The sequence below is a fragment of the Camelus ferus genome, chromosome 8, assembly GCF_009834535.1.
Source record: "Camelus ferus isolate YT-003-E chromosome 8, BCGSAC_Cfer_1.0, whole genome shotgun sequence".
Taxonomy (NCBI): Eukaryota; Metazoa; Chordata; class Mammalia; order Artiodactyla; family Camelidae; genus Camelus; species Camelus ferus.
In genome coordinates, this window is record NC_045703.1 from 17471083 (window position 1) to 17476396 (window position 5314).

The window sequence follows — 5314 nt, forward strand, 5'->3', positions numbered from 1 at the left end:
CCTTCTACAGCTAAAGTGCCCGCATCTGAGTTCTCACTCCCAATTTCTTTAATATCAAAGAGTGTTCTATAAATGCATACACTGTAGTAAGGTTGCAAACAAGATGCAGTGTTCCAGGTAGTCATCTGGGTTCCAATAACTGAAGGCTGAAGCCTCCTTGCTGCAGGTGCCTTGCCTCAAATAGCTTTGGTAGCACTGAGTATGTCCCAGGGGCATCCCGGAGTGCCAGCTCCGGAGAAGACCAGAGGACCCCACAGGAAACCAAGAAGGGCCAGCCTGTGAGCTCACAGGCTCTGTCCCTACTCCCTTGCTTTCCTCTCAGCTTCCAACCAGTTTCAGAGAGACCACTGACAGTCAGGGCTGCGCTGAGCCCCACTGGACACAAACGACCCCTGAGCTCTTATATCAGTACAAACGCATGGTGTTCACTTGGGCAGCACACGTCCTAAAATTGGAAAGGTATGGAGAAAATTAGCACGGCTCCTGCGCAAAGATGACACGCAAATTCTTGAAGTGTTCCATATTTTTTAGATAAACAAGTTTCTTCTGTATAACACAGGGAACTCTATTCAATATCTTGTAGTAACTTATAATGAAAAAGAATATGAAAAAAATATATGTGTATGTATGACTGAAACATTATGCTGTGCACCAGAAATTGACACATTGTAAACTGACTATACTACAATTTTAAAAAATTAATTAATTAAAAAAAAAAAGAAAACTAAAGCACGTCTCTCAGTCACACGGCATGGAGCTCAGAGTAGCTCTGGAGTCATCCTCAGATGACCTGCACCAATTCCTTCCTCCACTCCCAAACCCTGAGCAAGCATAAGAAGCAAAAAAAGAGGTTTTCTTTGGAGGATGTTCTCCAGGTCCCCACAGTGTGACTGCCCACTGATGCTATAGGACTGGGAGCCCCGCACAGTCACTGACTGTCCAGAGGGAGTTCTGGGGTGCCTTCTCAGAAATTTTCCAACCTTGGCTTACTTTTAAGCACCTAAACGTGGTTTAAGAAGTACCAGCCTGAAGCTGCACTCCAGATTCCAGCGCATCTCCCCGAGGCCATCTCCCTGTGCACGTCTAAGTGAAGGGGATGAGCTGAGCTGTCAGGCTGGCATTGATTCCACTGCAGCTCAAGCCATCAGCCCATCTCAGGGAGCCCTGCAACCTTCCTGTTGCTGCCAGATTCTTTTCCTCTTCCTGGCACGGGAGTATGAAGCCCACAATGATATATAAAGGCTGAGCCTTGGAGAGGTGTATGAATGTCAAATTACATTTCAAAGGTGTTTTTATCTGTTTTAGGGAGACATATCATCTGCTCATTAAACATCCACCTACAATCAGCTCTGATGTAGAATGGACCTTGATCCACTCTCACAGATTTGTTTGAGAGCTTTAAACCCTCCTAATCTCAGGCTGGTTCACATCTAACGCTAAGGTTTTTAGCTGACTATTCAGAAGCAATCACCACTTTATTTGATCATTTAAACAGAGGAATGCATTTTTTCCTCTTGATTCCTTTAATCTTTTTCCTTATTAACAAAAAAAGGCCTTAGGTCAGAAGGTAGGCAGTGATCTGAAGCAAATTACTGATCTCTTTGGAGGAGAGCTCTGTACAAACATCAGGCATTACTGCACCTGACCCTTCTAAAGCTGAGCTTTCAGCCCTTTACAAAACTTTTACCTCCTTCAGGGCGTTATGAATAATTGAAAACACCCATATTTGTGCCTTCTTAAGTACATTCTACATTTTTTTTATTATTATAAGACAGTATAGTGGAGTGGAGACAGATTGCCTGGGCTCATATCCTAGCTCTGGTAATTTCTAGATTTCTTAACCTTTCTGTGCCTCAGTCTGCTTATCTGTGAAATGGTCACATAATAGTGCTTCTCTAAAAGGACTGTTGTACAGAATGAATTAATATATGTAAAGTATTAGAACAATCACTGGCACAAGGTTTGGGTTCTATAATGTCAGCTCTGACTTATCATAACAATCCATCTAAAATCATACATCTTAAAAATTCAAAATGAGGTTGAACTCTGAATTTTTACTCTTGTTACTAAACCAGGTACATTTGCCTGATATGAAGCAAGCCAGATGCTGAGATGCAAAGGTTGCAGCAGAGAAAGAGTTTATTCATAAGGCAGCCAAGTGAGGAGACAGGAGGTCAACTCTCAGATCCGTTTCCAACAAGGGCTTGGTGTGTGAGATATTTTTGAGATAAAGAGGCAGGGTCGTCTGAGACATGGGAAAAGATGATTGGAAGCAAGAAAAAGGTGAAATAATCAGCATCTATGCAAGTGTAACTCAGTTACATGCTTCTTTGTGGGGTGCATATTCTGAAAATGGCAGCGTAGGTATGATCAGAGGGTGGAGGTTTCAGGTACTTTGACATCGAAAGGTCATCCACTGGACACTTGCACAGGCCTAGCTGAATGGTCAGGGGTCTGACTAGTTTGATCTAGACAAGACTAGCTCCATGTTTCTGAAAAACAATTTAAGCAACTGTTAGTATAGCACCCGTACATCAGAGGTGTTCTCTCTAGGGGATGGTTAAAGGAGTCTTATGATATATTGTCGAAGCTACATGAAGCTGGGAGGGTATGCAATCTGCAAGCACAATTAAGGCAAGCTTGATTGTGACGGCAAGTTACAGGATATTACTTATTAAGTAAGTTATGGTTTAAGGGATCTAACTGATGACTGTCCTCAGTTTCACTCTCTATGAAGTTATCCATCATCTGATGTTTCTATCTCAGCAGTAACTCCAAGTGTGTCACACTGAGGAAACTCTCTACTTTTTTCTTGACTTTTGATGGTTTAGTCTGTAAAATAGAGATAATCAGGATGTTTATCTTATAGGACTGTTGTCTAGCAAATGAGGCCAGAATAGCCTGACAAGTGAAGGCAGGTCACGTGGAGCAGACAGGGTTGCTCTTTGCAAGGCCACAGTATTCATGATTAGGTGAACTCAGGCTAGTTTGATATCTCCAAAAGGCAGACACAGGGATGGTTGAGAAATCAAAGTCAACACAGATCAGAGAGGAACAGAATCCAGATGTAAAAATAATTAAGATATTGGAGCTAGGAAAGGAAAATCAAAATGTAGTTGATATTGCTAAGAGAGCTCTCTAAAATGCAGCCAGGAGGCAACTGAGGAAGTGGGACTTATGCACATATCAGCCTGGACGGAATCTGAACTTTTGACCACTTACTGTCTTAACTCAGGCAACCAGAACATCCACACAGTGTTCCAGAAACTCAAGACAATTATCAGTCCCTTACCCTAAATAACTCATGACAGCCTGTCTCTTAAGGGCAAATATTTCCTTTTGATATCAGAGCCAATTACCATTCTTGTAAGACAACATTAACAGCCTTGTGGCCTTTGCCTTTACAAGCCCCTGACTCTTCCCTGGAACACTCTCTTGGTTCTGTTTTACCCGAGTCTGTGTCTCCCAAATTGCAATTCCTAAGACCTAAAGCTCTTTGTTCTTTGCAGCCTCAATACGAATCTGGTTTCTCTTGCCAAAGTCTGGGGGATGTTTTGTTTTACTCTTTGTTTTAATCAGATTTAATGCACACTCCTCAGAACAAAAGCGGAGACATCAATACCACATGCTCATCCAGTAGTGGAGGGGATGGCGCTCCTTGTGAGACATTGATTTTAACAGAGTAATTTAAACGAGGCATGCAATTAACTCAGGGGGAAACAACATTCTGCAAAATCTATTTCAAAATTTTCTGCACAAATAGGCATATGAATTCCTCCATTTTCTATGGCATAGATATAATTAATTTCTCCTTTTTACCTTGGACACCGGTGTATGATCCTTTTGAACAAAAAGGTATCTGGCTAAATATACCAACAGCTCACACTCACCTCCTTCAAATGTTCCCTCTCCTTTTTCTTTTCCCAGTAGCAACCAACATCTTCCAGCAGACTAGCTAATTCAGGGGTTTCTGCCATTTATACTTTGCTGGCTATCACCATGCTAGAGTGGGCTTCTTCCCACAAGGCCAGACATTTTCTTGTTCTTGTTTACTGAAAAACTTAAAATAGTGTTTGGTATATAGGAAAAAAAAAACTAAACCACCTAAAATCTTCTAATTCCAAATCCCTGATTCTAGTCTCATGGAAAGAAAGATGAATAAGATGAGGGGAAAAGAGACACATTTGTGCATATAGATTAAATTCTGCATTATGCATGACACCTGCTTGATGATTCAAAGTCTTCAGAGTTTTAGAAAAAAACTTCACTAAAAATCATCATAGTAACTAATGTCAGTTGTTTCACTGGAAAGCTATTTAGAATTCAAACAGAAATAGCAGTATTTGTAGCAAATCGGTTTATTATAACTGATTTAATGATAGAGGAGCAAAAGCAGATGAGGGCAGATCTTTTATTTTTTTCCGTATTAACTACAGACGTCTGCCTAATTGTTTGCATTTCTCCGTCTCTGAAGACAGAAGAATTTCAATAGCCTACCAAATAATGACAGAGCAAAGTGCAGTATCATCAGAGTGGAGGTCAAAGTGGAAGTGAGCTCCCAGCAGCGGAAGAAGCTCACGTCACCTGCACCAGGAGTAACTGAGCAAGCCATCATGTCTCTGCAGGCTTCTCCAATCCATGAAACCCAAGTACCAGCCTCCTTGTCCCAGGTTTGCTTCAATTCCCACTACAAAGCCCTTCATTCAATCATCTTCCATGTATTAGTGCCTTAGAACAATTTTCTTCCATGCAGAATGCATCAGTTTCGTTAGCTAAAGAAATCTTTTTATTACTGTGTTCATCTCCCAGTAGTCCATTTAATAATAACAATTATAATAACATCTTAAATTTAAAGAGTGCCTTTAGCACTACCTTCTCATCAGTCGATTGCTATTTCTTTGATGGTTTTCCTCTTGATACTTACATATCAAATGGAGAGATGTAGAGAACAGAATCTTTGAATTATAAATATCACTTTATAGGATCATTTAATCAAATATGGCGATGCCCAGAACAAATGACTGCAGGCTGCATTGTGATATATGGCTTATGTGCAAACTACGCATGAAATCCAGGCTCAGTAAAAGCCAGAGGCCTTTGAGAAAGGATCATCTGCTAGAACCGCAGGACATCAGGAGAATACAGGGCACACATTCTCCAGATGGCTGCCTGGCGCAGAGGAAAGAGTATTAACTCAGAGTCAGAAAGACCAAAGGTGACATTGAAATTCTGACTCTATCCTTATCAGCTGTGTGACCTTGAGCAAGTATCTTAACTTCTTTAAAAGTAAGTCTCCTCTGCAGAAAGTCAGTGC

General features: G+C 41.1%; 1 non-coding gene across 1 annotated transcript; it reads left to right on the forward strand.

The window, feature by feature from the left end:
- The first annotated feature begins 421 nt into the window (after window positions 1-421).
- Window positions 422-528, forward strand: LOC116665566. The gene has a single exon (XR_004322224.1). It is a non-coding gene; the product is annotated as a U6 spliceosomal RNA (small nuclear RNA).
- Window positions 529-5314: the final 4786 nt, after the last annotated feature.